Source organism: Gasterosteus aculeatus, chromosome 20 (assembly GCF_964276395.1).
Source record: "Gasterosteus aculeatus chromosome 20, fGasAcu3.hap1.1, whole genome shotgun sequence".
Classification (NCBI taxonomy): Eukaryota; Metazoa; Chordata; class Actinopteri; order Perciformes; family Gasterosteidae; genus Gasterosteus; species Gasterosteus aculeatus.
The window spans coordinates 14,561,999-14,585,956 of NC_135707.1; the positions used below are offsets into that span (position 1 = coordinate 14,561,999).

The 23,958-nt window shown below is 40.7% G+C and overlaps 2 long non-coding RNA genes across 2 annotated transcripts; one reads left to right on the forward strand and one right to left on the reverse strand.

Moving 5' to 3' along the window:
• Positions 1-1,605: 1,605 nt before the first annotated feature.
• LOC144389465 (uncharacterized) lies at positions 1,606-18,608 on the forward strand. Its single transcript, XR_013453549.1, has 3 exons — positions 1,606-1,821; positions 13,981-14,089; positions 16,761-18,608. It is a non-coding gene; the product is annotated as an uncharacterized LOC144389465 (long non-coding RNA).
• Positions 18,609-18,863: 255 nt separating this feature from the next.
• On the reverse strand, positions 18,864-23,385 carry LOC144389464 (uncharacterized). Its single transcript, XR_013453548.1, has 4 exons — positions 23,328-23,385; positions 22,123-22,233; positions 20,615-20,712; positions 18,864-19,130 (listed from the first exon to the last, which is right to left on the reverse strand). It is a non-coding gene; the product is annotated as an uncharacterized LOC144389464 (long non-coding RNA).
• Between the last annotated feature and the right edge of the window lie 573 nt (positions 23,386-23,958).

Genomic DNA, 23,958 nt, shown 5'->3' on the forward strand with positions numbered 1-23,958 from the left:
GCACATTTCTCAAATTACACCAATCCTTATGTATTCGAGTGAGACTGAGATCTTGGATGAGGCTGAAATGACTGCAAAACGTGTTTGGGAAATCTGGCATCGACCATTCTTCCAATCAGTAGACGTTTGTGTCCTAAGAAGAACTCTCATCCAGTTCAAAGGGTAAATTTCTCTGTAGGCCGACATGTGGCGTCAGGGACGGCTAATGCAGCACAGATCTGGTGGTGCTGAGGGACTGTGATTGGATGCGAGTGATATGGGCAGGTTTGTTGTACTTGGATGATTTATTTGGCAGTAGATATTCCGATCCTCAATCGAGATTGAAACAAATTGGCTCTGATGGTTTACACCAGGAAATACCACTAACCTTACTTTTGGTATACTTGTAGTGTATTATAATCACGCATCTTGGGAGATAGAACCTGATTGAACTGAAAACATCCTGTGGTGAGCTACCAGGAGCACACAGACACACACACACACACACACACACACACACACACACGCGCACACACACACGCGCACTCAGGATGTGGTGCATATCAGTAATCGTCATAATAGAGGTCATTTCTGTGTTGAACTTACTGGAATTTTAAAATGATGCTTAAACCAAACAGAACTTCTCGTATGCTCGGTCACATGAATCATTGCTTTGCTCTTCTACTGCCTCTCTATTTGCACACTGCACCTCGCTAAGCTCACCGTATCACTTTCCTAAAGCCCGGCCTGTGGTGAACACTAATTTACGGTGAAACAATCTGTTATTTAACAAAAACAAATGGTGGAACAAATGGCTGAAAGCAGCTGTGGCCTGAAAGTGAGTTGTTTGATTGATTTGTTATAAGGTGTTATATCCAAGTTATTAGACTTTAATCATTTTTTTACTAGATAAGACTAGTGGCTTAATTCCCCGCCGCTGTCGCTTTGGGTTTGTTGGGTTCTGGTAGGTAAAAACATTTTTTACATCTGTGCTCCGCACAAAGAATAATTTATGGTCCCTGTGGTCTTTTGCCTTCACCGTGACTTCCAAACAGCTTTACACCTATGGGGTCTTGGAATTATTTACAGCAGGAAGAACCCCTATTTGACACCAGAGATGGTAAAGATAATTACCCAGCTCCTCTGAGAGAGGTAGATTACTCCCAAAAGCTGGTTCTAATGACAATGATTTTAGAAATACCTCCATTATTGGACTGCTGTAAGCTTTAAGCTCTGGAACATTTGAAAGAATAGTTTCCCTGCACTAATTTCATGCTGTTTACGTTACTTCACAATTCCTGAATCACTTTTAATCCCACAACCACAACTGAAAAATGTTTAATGAAAGACACTGGGGAAAGAGAATAAGAAAGGGAACGAGTGGGAGACAGAACATAAAGATGAGAAAGAGAAGAGGAATGCTCAAAGAGACACTGGGTGGGGAAAGATGATATGGTACGTGTCTACAAATGAATCAAACACCCACAACATCCTCCTGTGCCAAAGTGGGGGATGATGACACAGTGTGAGTCATGTAGCAACTGACTTTAAGTTCAGTTGTCATGCAGTACACGTTGAGGAGAATCAAACGTTTCGCAACTGCAGATCAAGTCCCACAAAGCACGACACCGCTGGATAGCAATCTGAGAGGAGTCTGGCCGTAAACACGGATTCTCTGTCTCAGTCTGCAGTATAAGGAGTTGTCTTCAAGCTATTTAATAGGAGATGTTTTAGTGCTGGTAGTTAAGTGTTGGAGAGTTATGGGTTTGCAAAGAGGTGTTGCATGAGAACGGAAAAACGTCGTGGCCGCGGAAAGCAGAGCAGCGTGGACGAGACTGACAGGTTTGGGTTGAGCTTTTCCTCTCTCTCCGGATCTCATTCTCTCCATCAAGCTTCCTTCTTCCTGTATCTATTTGCATCCTCTTATCATCCGTCACCTATTTACAGATGTGTCATAGCGACTTTACACAGAAATGAAGGCCCATGAATCTGATCCTGAACATGCGGCCATGCAGACCAGTCGATGTGTGTGCACCAGAGCACACAGAGAATACACACACTTTTTGGAGAAATATCCGCTTCAGTAAATATGTCTGGAGTCGTGACGCAGCAACAAATCCCAGTCGAGTTTTCATCCGCAACTGTTAAACAAATGCCCCAAACCAAGTACAGTTAGTGGATAACAGGTGCCAGGAGCGAAACAACGGAAAACACATTTCTCTAGCTGAAACACCACTAGCATAACGATGACATGTGCAGACAGAACTGACACACAATGTTATAAGCTTCAGGGCGCACACTCACGTACACACGTTAAATTTAACCTGCGAAAAAAAGATGCCAAATGAATCTCCATCATTTGAATGACGATCTTGTTTCCATGATTGAAAATTGAATGGGGATATTTTATTAATTGCATAGCTGGTTCTAAATGGGCTCCTATATTCACTTGCTTACTCAAAAATCTATAACTCGCGCCTCCGTATGAAATGCTTCATACTTGTAGTAAAGTGCACAAAACTGACTTTAGATCAAATAAAGCAAATTAAGCTGGGAAAACAGCAGGAGTTCTCATAATAGCTTTTGTTTTTTATTCTGAATTACCTTGTTATGTAGAGTCGTAAATAAATAAGAATAGTTCATGACAATCAGATGCACAAAAATATTTGACCACCGAGAAAAAGGACAGTAAACCGGCACCTGTTAACTGTACTTATAAAAAACAAAGCATATCATCTCAAAATGTTTGATCCATCGGCTGGTTGAAGCTCGTGTGTCATATTGTTTGATGATTATAGATTCATGTTCATTTTATCTTTAATTCATTCTATATTTTCACATTTCAATTTCAGTTGTTTATTTTTTTATATGTTATAGCAATTGTTTTTTAAAAACTGGAAGCTTTCCCTTTTTGTTACTAAAAAAAATCAGAGCCTTACTGTGTCTTTAATGTGAAAAAAATGTAAACTTTTACTGTAACTTTCATCAAAGTCAAAAGGGCACATTCTGATCAGAGCGTTTCTAAGTTGCCATTCCTGTGTGCTCTTGTATGAGCTTGTGAGTTTGAGTGTGTGCATATGTATATGTGTAATTGGTTTGGGATGAGATTGCCGTCCGGCTGCAAAGGGAATCTCAGGACTTGTAAACACCCTATTGCGGGGCCAAGAGTGTGTGTGTGTGTGTGTGTGTGTGTGTACGTTCGTGCACGGCATGATATGTTTACACACCTACACGCACTGACTCCCTTTGCCCTGTAAATGCCCTAAGGGAAACATGCACAGCCCAGACGTACGCACATAAACACACACACACACAGGCATAGGCTCACATTTTATGACCCATCTAGAAAAATAAATAAACAAACGTCACAATGGCGCACGCAGTCCACACAGGCATGCCCTTTCTCTCCAGCTGCTTGTATGTGTGTGTGTGTGTGTGTGTGTGTGTCTCTCCCTCTCTCCCTTTATTGATCAGTATCAATCACAATAGCGACTGAAGTATGGAAAATATGCTGAAGCAAACATCTAAATAAAAAAAATACACAATGGAATAAAGATGGAAAAAGTATTGGTATTGGTACATATCAGGAATATTACAGTCAGGTACATAAAATTAGATACCTTTCTACCTCCCTCTTCCTTGTCCATGAAGATTCTGTGGCGCTCTCCGCTAATCTCCCTCCCTTCATCTCTTCTCACCCTCCTCTCCTCTCTCAACCCACTCTCCCCTCCTTTTTCTCTCAGAGTCACGGCTCATTGGAAGACAAACATCCTGACCCTCCACGCACCCCCACCACTCCCCCAGACCCATCTATAAACTATGCCTCCCTCTATTCCTCCCTCCTATCCCCTCATCCCTGCCTCCCTCCCAGCTTAGCTGGTAACCATAGCCTACCTGCAGCATATCCTTTACATGCATTCATCAGTGTCGGCCTTTTAGACAACCTCTCAGAGAGCAAGAAAAAAAACAAACACAACATCAAATTAGCGGCAGAGGGAGAGCCATTGTGTGGTTGCGGGTGTGATGCGAAAAGGAGGCGTCCTGCAGTGAAAGCATGCATGGAATCAGCAGTATGGCCCTCTTGCTGAGCCTGAGAATTCCCCAACATCTAAGTGGCAGCTGGGTTTGGGGTTTTAATTGAACGGAGATCCATACGCTGAACAGGCAACGATTCAAATCACTTCCTATATCAGTTTTGGTTTATATTGCTGGTTGCTCGGAAGGGACAGTTCAACTGGATAGATAAAGAGCACAAAATATGCTGATGCTTAGCTTGTGTAATTTAAACGTTTGGGTTAAACATTTCTGTTGGTAGACATGAGCTGGGCTTTTCCCACAAGTGTGACGCCGCCATCAGCCAACCGTCATGTCTCTCTGCTTCCTGAATCGGTTCCACATTTAGAAAGCAGGGCACATCATCAGGAGCAATACTTCAGGCTGTGCTGGTGGGATGATTCTCGATTTGTAGAGAAATGACAACCAAACTGAAGGAGATAACTGAACCGTGTTTGGATGTGGCCAAAACAGTTGATTGGTTTGTTTTTAACTGCTGTGGGTTTGCTTTGGTGCTGAGGTTGTTTGTAAAAAAAAAAAAAGCTGGACACCGGAAAAATGTGAGTTTAGATAAGCAGCCAGGGGACGATAGGAAAGGGTAGGACAGATTTTTAATAAACTTTCAGACTAAAATGATCTTGTGTGAAGGGGGGGGGGGTCGTAATTCTGTCTAAAAATGTTCTTTGATTTGACGCCTCAGTTTTCTTACCAATGGAATCATTGCTTAGGAAAGAAATCAAATCTCTATTCATCCATGCTGGATTTTGACTGAAGCAAGCTTCATGACATTTCCCCTGCAGAGCAGAGGTATGACGTGACTAAGGTCATAAATTGAAAAATGCCACAGCTGTGGAAAATTGTGCATAATCCCCCACGTTTCGAAAGGCCCTTGACGCTCTAAAAAGGAGATTTACTGGAAAATATGCACTTAGAGTTGCATTTTAAAAAGTGCCTTGTAAATCAACTAATGTTTGGTTAGTGTTCAAACAAAACTGAAAGCAAGGTCTAGTTGTTTAGAAGCAACTTTTCAGAAGCCATTGTTGGGGGAACAGGATGGACTGACGGGATCAAAAGTGGTGCTTTGTTCCCTTGTGTGCATTCTCCAGCTGGACGGAGCCTGTTTGAAGTCAAAGCCCTTCATTGATGAGCAGAGTGCGTTACAGAGCAAAAAGAGCCTCTCTGGAGTGATGTGTCACACTTTCATCTTCTGCTTTGTTTGTATCGTATGTTCATAGCTTCCTCATGACAAGCTGGCTTCAGATGGTCAATGTAAAGGAAACTAGTGTTTAAGTTGTAGGAATGTCTCTGAGGTCACGGGGAACACTGAGAGGTTAATAACGAAACAACTGGTGGTACAAGAGGGTGTCTTTCAAAAACTTACCATGAGTTTATACCTTAAAACTGTTCTGAATGAATCACACCAATCAACTGGACATTGATGAGGCTGCGTTGGGCCTCTTTGCTTCGTTAAGCCATCCGCTTTTATTCAACCCTGATTATAAACTGCTCCATAAAAAAGGAATGTTTTGCAGACAGGTATGAAACAGAAATCCACGGCATGTATGTCTTTTGAATACAACTGTGAGTTTATTGCACTCTTGGTGCAAAACTGGTGGCAAAAATTTAGCAAGCTTGTCAGCTTTCATATTTTTTTCTCCATCTTCAATGAAAACAACGTGTTTTAACATCTGTCATCTGTCATAACCAAAAGAACAAAGATGATCCTGGCTAGCTAGCATGTTCATTTTTTTGCTCAACAGCTATAATATGTCAAAGTGTTTTTCCTAAAAGGGGAAAGTCACCGTCCGCCCAACTCTGCCTCGGATTGCGTAGTATACTGGTTGCCATCAGTGGGAGACTGTTTTCCTTTTTATACGAATACCATGGAACATTGTTTTGTTAGACATCTGTATTATACTAGATGCGTCACAGGAAACTGGGAGGTTTATGCTGCACGTCCAAGTTCTGTTTTGTCAGTAGTGGGTTGAGGAATGTGACTCTTTACTCCAGGAGCTAGTCTGTATAAATGTTTGTATGTGTCAATGGAGGCCCCTGTTCGAACATTGTGTATGTGTATGTGATTTAACTCCATCAAACCCTGAGTGGCATGCTCCTCTAACCAGTTCATCACAATATTCCAAATGTTACAGTGAAACCAAACCAACATCTGGTAATAAAGGGTTATTGTTTGGATGATATATTAATCTTATTCTAAGAGTCTCAGTATACATATTGTTGACTTTTATTCCTGTATCTGTGAGCAAACATGCCATTCCAATCAGAACTTAATGAACTGCATGTAATGGTTTGTGGTTCCCTCATTAACCAGCAAAAACAAACGTTAGATCAACATCAAAACAAACAAAAAAACCTCCCCCTCCATGTGCAATCTATCAAAGATGGCTGACTTTTTGGGTGGGAGGTCAGCGTGACCTTGCACTAACTGGGGGGGGGGGGGGGGCGCACTAGTGAATCTGACTGGTTCGCTGGGCTTTGCACCCTGCACAAAGGAGAGGTGGGACTCCACCAGTGAAGCTTATTTGCCGACAGGTGTCACAGATGTGACATAATTGTCTTCATCCTCCACTGGCCAAAAAAGGAGTTAGCATTGGCCAAGTATGTAAGAAATTTACTAGTAAATTGGTTAAAAACTAGAACAGCAGCAGCCAACAAAACCGTACACCAACCCTTATAGGGATTTTTTCAAACCACAGAAAAAAACATGTTTCAACCAAATGGACGTTATTTCCTGGAGGATGAGTAAGTGCAGTGAGTAAGAATTGGAGAATGTGTTATTGGCTGTATTGTCTTTCAGCTACTGTTGGCACCCAAATAACCGCGATACTATCTGTATTTATGTCTTGCAACACATCAGGAAGAGGGGAGTCTATGTCAACAAAGCTCCTGGGTAACTTAACTTAGATATACCAAGAAAATATTAAAACCATCACTCGCGCTGTTCGCAATTCACTGAATCTCGCGCTCCCTTCTGACACGCGCACCTTTTCGCAGTTCACTGAATATGAATACCCCCCACCCCCCCAAAAAAAACCTCATTGAATCTACACGATTCACGTCACCTATTTTGGTTTCAAAACGGCGATTTTCTCCCGAAAGGTGAGGGATTTTCATGCCTGATCGTTTCACAGTGTAAAAGGACAAACTACTACTGTATCTCACTGCTCATTTTAACAGATATGACAGCTCTCACCTCACATGCTCCGCTCTGTGCGCGCGGGTGCCGTCAGAATGTCATACAACTCAGTCCTGTTCATGTTAATTAGCATAAAAAATATTATTAGACCTCTGTAATCTGAATTGGAAGGGCACGTTGTCATGAGCTGTATCTTGTATATTTTTTATTAGCTATGTGGTATGTGTATGCACCTTTATGTAATCTGGTGGAAAAACATAGTAAAATTTAAAACCAAAAATCATGCCAAAGAAATATCTGCTTGCGTGTCCCTGTGTATGCAAAGTGTCCTCCTTTTTGACATGAAGGAAATGGCCACCCTATCTCCAGGTCCTGCTCACTGCTTTTCAAGGGACACACAATCAGTTCTGATCACTTCCACCTGGGCTCCTTACTCTCCTGCCGGCACCGTCCCCTGAACCACTCCCCTGCTCTTCCCCTGCAGCTGAGCTAACCACACCCCGCCACCACAATAAGATATATTCTGGCCTATTTAAGTGATGCAATTCTTTTCTGAATGATGACTAAATTATCATTGTATAGTAGGGCTGTGAGCATAAACGCATTAATCTATGCAATCAATGTGACTTAATGCGAATTATATATTTTAACGTAGTTAACATACGTTTGTTTACTTCCGGGGCCGGAAGTTGACCGCGGAAACGAAATGGCCGCTAGCTGCAGGCAGTTACATCAAGATAGAGGGAGCTTTTTGCATTGGAAGTAGAACAAAAAGTGGCGCAACATACAGCAGAGAACTGTGTAGAGGAATTTCTCCACGTGTCAAAGAGTGAATGACAAACGGACCACTTAAAGCACTGCTATGTTAAGCTAGCTGCTAAGCTACTTCCATCTCAACAATCTAACGTTACCCTGCGCAGCACACAGTCAGAAAAGGAGAACCACCACGGTGTCCCTAAAAGACCTGGTTAGAAAACGTTCTGGCTAAATGTGGGGAGATTGTTGCACTTCAAATACAGATGTTAAATGATGCAGAGTTGAGAGCAAAGTGCACAAGGACAACAGGAAGAGTCACTTCAACATGTTCCACCCGTTGCAATTCTGCCTCCAAGATGATGTGTGTAGTTTTGTGTTTAAAATAACATTAACAATTAAAATATGTCTAAAATACACACTTTCTAAAGTGATTTGACATTACTTTTAACATTTGGTCTAAAAAGTAACGTAAAGTAAAATGGTAAATTAAAAAAAAAAACATTAATTAAAAACAACATTGTAACAACAACATTTATTAATCGGCATTAATCAAGATTAATGTTTCAAAATGTGCGATTAATTAGTTAAGTTTTTTTTAATCTATTGACACCATATTGTATAGCAACAATCACATCCTTAAACAGGCTGTATGATATTGTGCATCAGCTGGTGGTATAGTGGATGTCCTTTTATTTTTGATTGTTCAGATTACTTTTAAAAATCAGATGAATAACAACATCCTGGAATCCTCCATAACGCTTTAACTGAAGGGAAAGGGAGAGGGGGGAGAAGTGAAGATAGAGGAGATAGAGGAAGGGGTTGGAAGTATGCTTGAGCTCTTCTGCCTGTTTCTGTTCGGTGTTGAAAGACTATCCTTCCATCTCTACTCATATACCGGTGTCTGTCGACACACAAGGAGAAGATAGCACAGGATAATCTGAATAGAGAGATTTACAGAGAATCATAAGGAGACCTAGTGTTTGACTGATAACGGCTTCTTAGATCTCTGTCTGCAATAAGATGCGTGGAGACCCGTGTACAGCAACTCATGTCACAGATGAGATTGTAGCAAGAACTCTATGTTGTGAAGCTCGTCAGATAATATCGTGCACATCGGTTACTTATATGCAACCTTGTTAAAGATAGACTACCCTTCTCATTTAAAAAAATGATTGTTCTCATATTTTCATGTTAACGGGGGCTGCTCTTCAAATGCACATGTAATTCACACAAAATGTAACATTTAACGCACACGCACATTCCCACACCAATGGCAGAGGCTGCGTTGTAAGGTGCAGATCGTGCAGATCTGCACGGCTCCTCGGTCCCCCTGCAGAGCCTTTCGGTTCTTACGTAACCGGACGCTTTGTTCTGGAAGATTCTTCTTATCAGTTGAGGATAGGCTAAACTGCAGAGGTCAGGTCATGGTCCAGCTCCAGAGAAATGTACACTAAGTGCAGTCACCATGAATACTTTGCACAGAGAACACCTGGTGAATGGTGGATGATCTTCCAGGTGGAGATGAGATATGTGAGTGTGTGTTTGTGTCTTACAGCTGTGCATGTGTTTGTGAGTGTGTGCATGCATCAGTGAAATCAAATGTTTGCGTACCAGCGGCGGTGCTGCTCGGTCGTGAGGCCTAAGTAGACACTGTCAGATGTCTGCATTGTGTGTAATATCCACGCCACTCGTTCTTATTCTCTAGTGACACTTAGCAATGCAGGTAGTTTTACTTTGGCTTTACGCAACCACTGAATCTCCAAGATGACGTTGCTAAATCTCTCAATTAGATGCAAAATCAACAGGGAGTTTTTTGGACAATTGTTACCCAGTTCCTAACATTGGCTGCTGCATGGCGCGTGACATGCCTCGCCACATAGGGGGAGACACATGGTGGTCCTTTCGATCGTTACTTCAGGACACGAACGCATCCCACAAGTCAACTCAAGAAATCCTCAACTATGTATGTGGAGACACCGAGACAGATGGGAAGAAACAGACAGGGACAGAGGAACAGAGGGAGTTGAGGGAACCAGATGGCGGTCCTTTGATATCTTTTCTCTGTGCCTTCAGAGACAGTACTAACTCCGATGTCCACATCACTGCGGTTTGGGATGGTCCAAATCTTCAGCGGGCTGTGAATGCTCAAATAAACAGATGAATGCACTGAACAGCACATAGACACACGGATGCAGCAACATACAAAGAGACACATTGGTAATTAACTGTGAGACTGTAGTTTTAGATATGTAATCACCCTTTTTATTAAGAACTATTCTTTTTAATACCTCCCATGTTGCAAAACATTAGGCACAGTTATTTCTATAATTAATAACATATAATGTGTCAACATGATTCACAAAGATTGTGATATGTTATGCCATGGACTTGGTGTCCCAATGGGACATTTGAACACTTCTCTTATTGTCAGTACTCACCAAAAGAGTACAAATTACCCCACCCATTTCAAATCCCATCCAACACTTTCACTGCTGAACAGTGGCCTAGACAGCTTATCTTCTTTGATATTTGATGACTGAGCTGTGCCTAGAATGTACATATGGACACGATGAATTTCCAAGAGTGTTCAAGACATTTATCACATTTCTCTGCTCCAGAGTAGATTTACCTACAAAGGCCTCTCTCTAGCCATGTGTCAAAAATGTCAACACCTGGCCAGCGTTTAGGTGGGCTTGATATCGGATTGATCTGAGAAACAACGCCGTGTTCCTATGCCAGCCAGCCAGCCAGTCATTCAAGCCCAGATTGAAGATTTTTTTTCTCTTATTTTTGTAAAATTGCAAGCAGGTGTTTATCGCTGCTTTTTCTCCTCCTGCTTCCCCCATAACTCCCTCCTTCATCTCCCCATTCGTGGAAAAGAGTAACATTGGTTCTAAAGGAACAAAAAGACACAAACCCCCCCCTGAAAGTATTTTTAAAATGTTGACCTGAGCATGCACAACCAGGAAATTAGATTAGGATCCCTCTCATTCTACATCAGTACCTCAACATTTAATAATAGTCAAATTCATAGTCTGTTTCTTACTAAGCAAAGCTGAGGAGGGAATAATGTTTAATGGCCAGCCAGGCCGGGATGCAGTTCATATATGCGGCGAGTGAGGGAAGCATTTGAGAGTATTCATTCATGGACATGAAGTGGGAAGGAGGGATGAAGATAATCTGCTTTTCATGAATAAAAGAGAACAATGAAAACAATATATGGTGAATTTCAGACAACATCTTCAAGTGTTTTCCACACTGACAAGTTTTCAGGTTAAAATACAGGTTTATCAGTTGTTAGCTTACATAGCTACGTAGCTAACATCATAAACTTCTTGACTCACTGAGATAAATCATTCTGGGTATTGAATTGAGCAACGATGTGCTTTATGCCAGTTTAATGTTAACTGTGGCATGTATCTTATTGCAAAAGTTGCATCTCTCAAATCACATACACCTAACTGATATTTATCTCAGTTGAACTTTAAAGAATAAAAAAAGGGGGAAATTAAGCTAAAATGTTCAAGTCAAGTTTAGAATTTAATATATGCATACTCAACATAGTGCATAGTGTGTGTTCACTTTTTACCTTTTAATGTTGCATATTTGTTCCACCAATTGCAATGATGGTAGGAGGTAATTCATGGCAGCTTGAAATGAATTAATTTGATGCGCTTGTGTGTTAAACCATAACTGAAACAAAGCACATCAACTTTCACGAGCACTGTTGAACATTCACAGTGTGTTCTGTTCTGTGCTGTTAAAAAAAGTACTCTGAGTTCTCTCTCCTGTCTGTGGAGCCTTTTCAAATCTGACAGTTTCTCAAAAGGATATTGGTAACTTTCTTTGTAACTTCTCCATTCATTGTTTCGGCTCTTCCCATTTTCCCTTCTCCGTGAACCTGTGAACTCAAAGCAGCATATTAAGAAAATGGATTTGATGCTTCTTAGCAAATCCACTGCACTCTCTGATCTGTAGAGGGCCCAGCGAGCTCTCACCATCTTGAATTAACATCTCTATGTCTTCATCTTCTCTCTCCATCTCCTCCAACCACCCCTACCACCTCCTCACCTCCCTTTCCCTCTTCTTCTCATTCTTCTTCCTCTCAATTTGCCTTGATGTATCTGGGAAAAGCTCCTTAAAAGGTGCAGCCAAATCCCTTGGATATGGAGATGGCTCTTGTTTTTATTTTCAACCCTAGCAGGTTGTGATTGATCGGCCCTGTAAGTGGTCTTGTTCTTTCCAGCTATTAAACACGTCCATCAACCTTCTTCTCAATTATTAAGATGAGATAAACCAACGGGGAGCCTAAGTGCTGGACTTCATGGTTACGGCTGCTGCTTCAAGTGATTAAATAGCATTTAAGAGGTTCGCGCTCCTCACTCATCTCCTCCCTTAAATCTAGTTCTGACCGATGCTACATTTCACAGGATGTTTGTGTGTCTAAGCATCAAGCCCAAACGTCATTCTTTGTTGAAAAACTAGCGTTGAGCTGAGCTGTGCGGCTCAAATTTTTGATGAATTGCTGAGCAGATTGAGCCGGCAAGAGAAATAATGTGCTGTTGTGCCCGGCTCATTTCCTTTTGAGCTCAATCGTCCTGGTAAATTGTTCCTGTGTTAGTGATTTGTGATCAGGGTCGGCGAGGGAGGAACTGCCTCAACCAAGCTCAAGAAAATTGTCTTTATTGATAATTTCATCATATTCATCATTTTAAGAATTTGTTTAATCATTTTATTTTGAATGATTTCATTGAATCATTGTTTGTGTCAGACTCCAGTCAGCTAGTCAAAGTATAGATCCATACCATTCTCGAATTGTGTGCGCGTCTCACACTGAATTGAATGATGACACTGCTTCATGTAGACTCCAAATGATTTGTTTATAGTTTTTATTTATTTCTATTAGAACGTTCGCCCAGACCAAATTCTCCCCTTTTAGAACTATTGCTCTATTATTGAGGTTTTATTTCAGAACCTCCAATGAAACCAAGGCAAGACTTATATAGTCTTTGTCCTAAACAAAACAAACAAAAGCTTTAAGGGCATCTAATCTCCTGAGAGACATTGTTAACAAAGTAGCCAGATGATTTACTTTACAATGTAGATTATTTACTTTTGGAAGATGTGTTTGTGCTTCCCTGTCTCTCTCTCTGTCTCTCTCTCCCTCTCGCAGCACAGGTAGCATAGGGGAAATTCCACTCGCAAAAAAAATAAATGTTGAGTTTAATTTCCTAAAGTACACTCTGTACTGTTGCATTGCAATGTCTAATGTTCTGTTATAATTGCCTTTGATTATAGGCTAGAGTATAAAAATAAATTTAAAAAAGGCCAACATCTCCCTCAGCATTCACAGTAGCGCCGAGTAACGTCAAGAGCGGATATACAAGCAGCTCCGGTCCGCATGGATATTTTTACTCAACAAGAAGTTTAATCAACACTTTTGTATAAAGACAGGCTGGATTTTACAAGCAGAAGTGACAAAAGAGAACTCACTCTTCAAACAGAGCAGCATGAAGAAAAAAGGGACTGGATGAAACCAGCCAACTTTGTTTTGGTTCCCTTGCCCTCTCTTCTCCTCCAGCAGTGGATTAAAGATGGATTCTGTGACCTCAATAATTTACCTGGAGCTTTGCAGACGTATTGAAAATATCCACCGTGAACACCTTTATGACGCATGCACTTATTCGTGTGACAGGCTGCATCCCTAGAGCATCGTTTGTCAGGTGGTCTAATTCTAAGTCTAATCTTAGGTTGATACACACACTGTCCCCCAACACCTGATGAAGATGATGATGATGTATGGCACAAATGTCCGAAAAATGTCTAGCTTTGCTGCAAGAACTTTTCCAAAATGTCAACTTAAGTGGACAATAACACTCGTTCAATCTTTTGAAGACCCAAGGCCACAAAGCTTTGAAAGCTGGCCTTAATTACTCTGAATCTATTGAGATGATCATTCAGCGTTAAAGTGCATAAAGACCCACAGCCCTGTAGCCGAATGGAGTACAGGCTTTTGACCTTGGCTCATATTTCCACAGAAAGCAGAGACTTCTGGAACTGAGAAATACGCCTGACAAGACCTTCAAAATAAATTTATTGACATCTTTGTCCAGAGTGATAAGCCCATGGACTTGTTCTACAAATATAGTAAGTGCATCCTTTTATACACAGCATATAGTATCATATATAATTTTTCTATTCATTCATTTTGTTACTTTTGGGCTTTGGGTGTGTTGGGTGTGCCACTTAGGCACATGGAGTAAAGAGAGAGCACTTCCTGTTCAGGGAATGTTGACTAAGAAAACGTACCTCCAAAAATGTTTTAATTTCAACACGTTATGAACTTTCCCTATTGAAATAAGCACTCAGTATAACCTTTTCATTTAACGTCACAGGGAATCACAAGGTGATTGTTGAAAGAGTAACATGGAGCAACCGGGGTTTGAACCGCCAACCTTGCGGTTCCCGGCGCACTCTACTGCGTCGCATAGTCCACAGCCACAAAGTTACCGCTTACTTTATTACCATCGCACACACATCTATCTAAAATGGACCCTTCATAACATTATGCCAGACTTAAATTATACAACAGAATGAATGCAGCCAACACATGATTTGCTTATGTGATCACTTTAAACAATGAACCCATCCAAAAAAACAGCACAACACTGTGGATGCTTCAAGTGCGACTGTATTCCAATATAGTAGCACTTCCCTCTGTTCTTACTGATCCGGTTCAAAATACTGTTTTCATTCCCATTACATTGATTTACTCTTTCACGGTGCATCAGTCTGCAGTTTAACATGACCAAGGTCGTGGAACAACCGGACCCTGCTGCATGTTCTTCTCATTAGCAATGCATTTAGTTTTTGTGACTTTTTTGCGTTATAATGATGGTCATTGCATGCTGAAGTTTAGTGTTTCCCTCATCATGAAAACAAAACACACCTAACAAAATTGGTGGAGAACAAAACATATTTGTCTATAATACATTAATGACGAGCTATTTCTTGTAATGGGTCGTTTTATAGGTTTTTATCAACTAACTCTAGTACAAACAATTCCAATAAAAGTTATTGTGTTGCTTTTATCTATAATTTGTTTATTTACTTTGGGAGCTTCAGCACATACATGTGCTGGTATCAAGAGTGTGTACACACACACACACTCTGTCTTTGGTGGGTGGTTTTGATTTGCTGCCTGTGGCCTGCTCAGCATAGATTGCACCACAGCATTCCACCAGAACAATTTATGGATTTTATTAGATTTCTACGGATGTAGGCTTTTAGCATTGTTGGAAAACTGTGGCAATGTCTAGTTTGAGGTTTGTTAAATGCAAACACACGTACACAAATACATATATCAATTCCATCTGCCTCTCCCATTGTGAGCCATCAAGGCGAGCAGCAGCACAGTCTAATTGCTGTGGAGTCCTCTCAGCTTTCTGCGGGAGTAACTGTATCTACAGCGTACTGTCCGACCAGGAAATTCAGGTGGACAGGTCCCTTCCAACCTCTGCCAGCAGGGATATCTGCTTTGAAGCCACTTCTTCAAAAATGTGAAACTCAAGCTCATTTTATTTGATAAGGACTGCCATGTGTTTGACAGCCTTCCTTTTGACAAAAAGCTTTGTTGCAGGTCAACTTGTTGTCCTCCTTTGAACTAATTGGCTTGGTCGCTAAGCATAATTGAGCCTTACTTTTTCTCTACAGTACATTGACCAACTGCACTTGTTATTGCTCCAAAACAACAATAGGCTCGTGACCACTGTGGACCATAAAGTCCTCACGTTGAAAGAGGGGAGACGTGAGAGAATGTCCGCATGTGTTGCCTTTTACCTGTTGGACATGGATGACTGATTCACCCTACTAACACGACACAAACAGGATGTAAATCTCTTTCCGAGGGGCACGAGAGTCAGAAGGTTATCCCAGGTGACATGTGTTGGATAGATAGGCAGGACAACAGATGTATGGGATGGACAACCAAGTATTCTGGGTTTTTGCTTTAAAGATTTCCTGTGGGAAACTGAAGAACTGAAACAAACGGTGTTATCTTATATTTGCCTTTCATAGCTTCTCACCATCCTTAACACCACCCGTACAACGTAAATTCCTCATCCTCGGTATGTTAATGATCCCAGTGTTGTGTCGAATAGGAGGCTAAAGCGCGGCCACATCGTTGAGCGTTTGTGCAGAGCCAACTGGGCCGTCACCCTTTTAAACCACAATCACTGACACATGTAGAGGTTTAAAGGCATTAACCTCAGTGTGTAGGTTTGAAAACCACTTCCTCTGACAGAGTTATGCCCCTCAGCTGTGGTTGTGCAGGATAGGTACATTCAGGACTGTATATCTCAACACTGATAATCACAAATTTTTGAAAGTGATTGGTCTTAGTGATTCATCTGTTTCTTCCTAAAATGTGGTCCGAGCTCGACTTCACTTGTGATAACATTAAACTATTGCCAGGCTCACTGATCAAATGTTTGCGTGCCAATTTGAGTTTTTTGATCTTGAGATGGTGCAATATTGGAACGATAGGCTTGTGTCTCAGTTTATAGGACATATTGTACTCGGCCTGCAACACTCCCTCAAAGGGTAAACTTCTTCCGTCAGATGTATCAGTTTCCGTTTGTTTGACATAGCAATCGGAGCTCACTGTATAGCTAGCCTCAAAGGTTTATATACAATAGTCAAAGGAAACGGAGTGTGCGAGCGTTTTGAGAAATGCTCTATTCGCACATGTTGGAGGCATTGGCTGCTCCGGTCTAACCGTTTGTCTCTTTTCTCTCCCTCCGTCCTCCAATTGATCAAGGTAGACACAGAATGTTACACCACCGCAAAATTGACTCAAGAGAACAATGGATTCCAGCAAAAGACGAAGCAGTTAAACCCAAACCCAAGTGAAAGACAACGTAAAGAAGATAAAAATAAGCCAGACACATTGGAAGAGCCACAAGTTAATAAACAGGCATTCTTTGTAGAATAATAGTTGAAATCAGCTTGTTTTGACTGTACCACAGTTGAACATTTTCCATTTTATGGGCTAAACATCTGCAACAATCTTTTTTCATTGTGGTTGTGTTGTATGGTATTCATGGAAACCACACGCAAAGAAAGAAACTAGACTTTGGCAGGTTTCTCCTCAAAATACAATAAAGCTCATCACAGTCACAGCACACTTTGTCCCCCTGAACCTGTTTTGCTGCCCCATAGAAAAATGTTACTTATGAAATGTCTAAATTAAAATCTATACATTTTTCATTTTTATAAAATGAGAATTGTTTTGGTTGGTTGGAATGATTTTGATGACGGCCTAAAAGATTCCTGCCGGCTAAAAAAAGTGCACTTTTCACTCAAAACAGCCCTAAACAACCATATCCTTGAAATGCTGGTTTCACAGTGATGTTCTAGTTCTAGTTCTAGTCTAATTATCCTTCACAATGAATGAACAATGTCAAACTGAATTATCAATCAAAGAAAACGAGTGTGTGTCATCGTCATTACTGCCATTAATTGTGAAGTAAATCATTAACTAAATGCTTAGACATCCTTCTCCTGGCGTGATGTGGCGTGCATTTGAGACTTATTACACGCTAGAATGAAGAAACAAGAATGTTCAAGGTCCTTAGTGAGATCAGCTGATTAATTTCAAATGGGAAACTGTTCAAATATATTGTGGACGTAGCTCTCAAATAATGTGCCAGGATCGCCATACATAAAGCTCTGTTTATCTTAACTTCCTGGGGCTTTCCCTGGCTTTCATAACTGAGGCAATGCTGACGGATTTTTGGATTAGTGTAAATTCTCCTGTAACATCTTTTCGTCATTTGTCTTGTTACCAGATATACCTTTGTGTACACTTCATCAAATAATTGATCCTGTGTCTTTCACAAGTCCATAAAAGGATATTTTTTGCTGTAACAATGCCAACCACACAAACATATTTTCTGCTCTACATAGTTGAAAAATCAATATATTTATATATCTCTGCAGCTTCCCTTGTTCGTTCAAACAGGCAGTATAAAATAATACGCAAAAGAGAAATATTTGTGTCAGTCAGCTTGACCACTAAAAGGAAAACATCAATGTAATAAGTGTGATTGATGTTAATGTGTTCTGTTTGCTTTGACAGGTATTTCAAATAGCTCTTGAAGATTGCTATTGCTAAATAGCAATCTTCTATCTAATATGTTATTTCACCTCAAATGACAAACATTTTTCCATCTAATTTGGTAGGTCTGGCTCCAATCATGGATAATTCAAGCAAACACAAATGGTTTCATTTCCTAACATTTAAGATAAAAAGCTCTTTGGTCTGGAAGGTCAGCCAAAATCCTCAATCCTTGAGAGTGTTTTTCACTTGGTACAAATCACTGTTGTGTGCTGGCACTGACTTATTTTGCAATTTTCCCAGTAAATTATGAACGCTTCTAATTTAATCAAAATCATTTAGGCCCCAGACAAGAAAAGAGTGGACCAGCTTAGCACAAATCAGACCTAATGCGTCTGCTTTTATACCACATTAGGCGCCTCATTTTAGTATTTAATATTAAGTGATGCATATGTGTGTACAAGTCCTGTTGTGATTTGATATTGATATTTATTTGTTTTTATCTCTGTTCGTACACCAGCTGCAAAATAAACTGGTCCGATTTTGAAAAGAAGTTAATCTTTGTTGTTTTTTCGCTTCACTCAGCAAACAAAAATGCAATCGGCATACTGGATATTTTTCATTTTTTGGAAATAAAAATGTTAGTTTTTTAGGCAGCATGATCACTCTGGATGCTTTTAAACAGCTTGGTTTACATCTCTCAGTCACATGTAATCTGTCTGATTTCTTTGAATTTCCATGGTCTTATTTTTTTTTTGAGCGTTACGCCTCGTTTTTGTATAGATACACAATTCACTCATCCACTGCAGGACATTCAAACTTTTAATGACTTTATAACTGCAAACGTTTTTAGAACCTCCAGGCCTGGACCAGAGCAGGTTGAGGGTCTAAATCTGTTTGCTGCCCACAAGCGTTTGGACCGAATGAGTAAGAAGTTCTCATAACATTCTGTATCCCATCTTCCTTTGGATGCAGTGAGAAGATACGGCCCTGGGCTGAGCTGTGGAGATGCTGATGCTGGGTGCCTGCTCCTGTTATTCCTTCTGCCAGACTAGCCGCCGGTGCAAACAACTGCAAATGGAAAATGTTATTTCCTTTTGAAAATATCAACTCCAAGCAATGAGGTGTCTTTAGTGCCGCAGTAAATCCTCAAAATGATTGCCCATGTTTTTAAGGTTTTCAGCTTATGAGAGAGCCACGGAGCTTTCACCTTTCATTTTACGTTTGTTACCCAACCAGTCTTTCTTTGTGTGTTGTGGACTTGAAGTAGGCTTATGCAGCCACTAATTGAGACTGCATTGCTGCAAAATGCAAAAGACAGCACCTACATGAACCTCTCCTTGTGCAAAAGTAAATTACATCCAGGTTGGAGTGGTAAATCTGCAGCAAGGCCAGAGGGCAAAGCCCTCCTTGCCATCCTTTTATTAGTTTTTTTTCGTTTTTTGTTTTTATGTGCGTTTTATTCCTACATCACCATAATGGGGAGCAGAGTTTGTGATTAATCAGAAGGGTAAAACAAGCTTAGGTCCAGTCAGTTAACTTTAATAAGCTACATAGCTTTTAAAAACTACCTAACTTTAATAAGATAACCTTAATAAATTACGCTTCAGTAAGCTATCTGAAAGAGATTTGAGGTGAGGGGCTTCCTATCATCAGCCACTCAGCAGTTAACACCACATCCAGCCAGATAAATCAAGATGAGTACTTTAATACCAGTGATACTCACTAGACGCTGCAGCGGGCCGCGGGTTTGACATATGTGCAGTACAGCATTTAATAGTGAAAAATCCTGCACTGCTTGGTGTTGTTTTAAGAAGAAAGTTAACGTTTTAGCCAGAAGAACAATGTGTCTGTTGCTTATTGTTTTAGATGTAACAGTTTGTCACAGCCTGCAGGTAAAGCAAGTTGACTGCTTAACCAGAAGTCAACGGGTCAACGTGTTGACTGCAAACTAAATGCACATTAACGGACCAATATTTGTTTACAACAGCTTTGAGACCAGTCAAGACAGACATTTTTCCTTTCTTAGCCAAAGCAGGATGAGCTGACAGGTTATCTTCATTTCTCAGGTTAGCCATGCATGGAGAGATAACTCTCCCCTCCATCCCACGCTGGAAAAGCTCTGAGGTATGTCTGGGTTTAGGACGCTAATTAAATGAGAAGATTTTAATAAACAAGACACGTTTTGTACATATCGTTTACAGTAAGAAAACCAGAGGCCTATATGTAAAGAAGACTTATTTGCTATATATCACCGTCTATGTATAGCATAAAACATATACTGCTCTGTAGAATAATGTGCATTAATGATATGCTACATTAAATATTCAACTGAATATAATCATGCTTATGCTTCAGATAATCTTTTAGAAAAGATAAAGAATTCAAAGTGTCGTCACTTCGTCAATTTAATTTTCAAATAGGAAATCTCAATCGTATCATACAGTATAGTCATCAGTGTTTCCTGGTGTATATGTCTAAGTTGGGCGATGCGAGGAAGAGTTACACAGAAAAAAGCTGGACTTTCCTGGCCGGGTTGGCACCTTGTTGTTTACCTTTGGATTAAGCATTGGGCCTTTCAGGGCTGGGTCAACACCGTCCCACTTCTTCATCCATCACTCTGCCTCCATCCATCCATCCGTCCATCCACAGGCTGTAGAAAAACACTCACACTCTTAAGGTTCTGGGGTTGCAGTCATATGTGCAACAACAACACGATGCTGCAGGAACAGACACATTCCTGACATTCCTTGGGATTTGTGTGCGTGTGAAAGTTTGGCTCGGGACAGGGGAGAGGACAAAAATAAGTGAAATAGGGTGAAAAGAACAGTTTGTCAAAGGGGAGAAGAATGGAAAGACATGAAGTGGTATTTTTGAAGTGCGGAGCGCTGACCAGAGGAGCTGCTTCTCTAGGTGTGAGGAAAGAACTGTGGGAGGAGAAGCAGGAAGGAGTTAAATCATTCCAAACAAACAAAACTCTCTCTAGGACTTTGCGTGTGTGTTTGTGTGTGCGTGAATGTCACAGACGGATACTCGAAACCACAAGGGGTACACAGTATATATACTGTATGCCAGCCTTCCCTTTCAACAGTTACTCATCATAATCGCATCGCATGTCAGGAGTTCTATCTTTAGTCATCCACTCGAATACCAACAGCGATATTCATATGCGTGTACGTGGTGGTGCGTGTTTAATTACCATCCGCTCAATGCACACAGCAACAGCTGGGGCTGAGGACCACATGCTGCACCCTCTCCACCGCTTCGCCCTCCGAGACAAAAGTCCACTGATGGAGGAACAAACCAGCTACAAAGCATTTCATCCTTTGGATCTTAATAATACATATTTTTATGGATTAACCAAAATCTTAACCAATTTAAATCTTAGCCTTTTAAACCCAAAGGCAGCTTCAGTGACTGTTATTGTAAGAGATATTCAGCAAGATCCCTAAACTTAGGCTAGGTGTTGCATGTCTTCTGCTATATAATATCCCAAATATAAAAAATAAACAGATGAAGAGCAGTTATACGATTGTATGTACATGTTGGAGTAGAGTCATGAGAGAGAGCTGCATTTCTTTGGCAGCAGTGTGGCGTATAAATATAAAACAAGATGAGAGATTCAATGGAAAAGAAAGGGTTTTATCCTGTTCTGCACCTGGCAGTCTCACATACAATTTGACAAGTGCAATGAGAAGGTTTGGTGTGTTATCTTAATGATGTTACAGTAACAGACAGTTTGGAGGGATCACACATCTAAGAAAGTACTTCTGAATGACTTTTTCAATGCAAAAGGTTCTTAAACTTAAAACCGCTGTAACTAAAGGTGGTTTAGCCGATGGTTTGCACGATCATCAGGTAAATGGCAGCTATCTTTATTCCAAAACCTGTGCCGGTGTCAGTTGTATGACACAGTGTAGAGCGGGTAAAGTAGTCTGGATCTGATGTGTTAACCTCAATGTGTTGCAGCCGTGCGGAATAAAGCAGAGATGTGGTGTTTCCTCTCTGAAGGAAATCCTGCCCTCTGTTTAAGCATGTGCGTCGTGCGTTTATTTGTTTCTACCTTCACGACTCTCTCTGCAAAAAAATCATTGTTTGTCCAAGGCGCCTTTTTCCACTCTCTTCCTTTTCCCTCGTTTAACGGATCACCACCTCTCGATTCAGTCCACGAGATCTAGAGGAGTAAAGCCAATGTAATTATTTTTTTTTACTGGATCCGCAAACAAAACAGAAAGCAGAAACAGATGTAGTGGCTTGTTTTAGACATGCAAAGCAGCTGAAACCAAGCCCAAGCAGTGGGTGTGACATCCCATGAGTCTCCCATCCGTGCACATTCTTTTGGCCAAACCCAGATACCAACACTCACCTCCCAGACTAAATGCAGCCCCTCTTTCAATGCACTGTTTCTTTTCTTCCCCGATGAGGCGGGCTATTATGCGGTCCAATACCGCGACAAGCAGGAAAGAGCGAAGATGTGTATAAACAAGGCTAGGAGACGTATGTCGAAGTAATCTGCAGCCAAGAGCCTTCCGTGGGTAACAAGCCAACTATACAAAATTAGCTTAACTATACGGCTGGCCTGGAAAGCGCATTGTAATGTTCATATCACCTTGCCCTTTATGATTAGTTGAATAATATACGTATCTAATAAAACCTCATCTAATTTAAAAATTCCCCTGTCTGATGTTATGCACCCAACGCCATGTCTAATTTCTCGTATGTCTACCCTATTTTGGCAATAAATGTTCCTGATTCCTGAAATGTTATTTTAATTTTGGTAAAAACATTTAAAAACAACCCTTAGTAACTCCACACCAGATACTGACGGTGGATTTCTTCACGATGAAGAAAATATTTCCGGTTATCTTTCGAGATTGTTGTCAAATCAAAATAGCATCAATCAGCAAAAAGTAAGAGTAACACATCACAGACGACAGGATGTTGGCGGCGATGACAGTAATGTTTAATGTTGATGTCAAACACTGGTAGAGATGTTTGAGTCATCAACCGGAGAAAGATTTTTATTTACAAAGACTTGGTCTGCTGCAGGCCCAAATTCACCTACTAAGCACTTAACGAGCCACTGAGGGGAAAACCTGCCATGGACGTGGTTTACAGCCATTTTGATAAAAAAGAAAAGAAAACAGCCCAAGGCTTTGCAATAGCACCGGATGTCTTGCTCATTTGCCACAGGCAGCCATTATAAATTAGTTCCATCAGTTGGTCTTTACCATGTGGCGATGTGTCATTAACATCACCAAGACTTACCATATCGTACTGTTGGAATCCTGCAAGACACCAGGATGACGAGAAGACTTTAGCTCATCTAAAAAGTCAGGAAAGAAAAAACAATAGTTCAGCTATCCGCAACCTCAGCTAATATTAGAAACAATCCATTTCATGTTGTGATTCTCTTATTTCATGCATCTAACAGGGTCTTTTTTTCTTCTTCTTCAAACACATCACGTCATATCCCCGTACTTGTCTGTCGCAGCTCTTACACTGGATATCTTGTTTAAAGCTTTTACAAAGTGATTCAATGTTTGATAAACTTCAAAAACCCACATTCAGGCAGCAAGATTTGTTTCGTAAACACTTTACTATCGCTACCCAAAACAAGACGGACAGAAATCAAGCAAAAAGGATGTGTGTAGTTCAACATACTAATCCATTCAATTTCCACAGCTGTTTCCATAGCCCTTTGGCCACGGAGTATGAGATCAGGTAAACTTTGTAAAATATATTGTAATTTGTCATTATATCATAACATAAAATGTCTAAAGGCAAATGCAAATAATGACTGATTTAGGCTTTCAGAAGCAGTACTTTTTTTTGCAAAGTGGGGGGTGAACAATACTAGCTGGACAGAGTGAGGAAGTTGTCATCTGGATCCAATGAG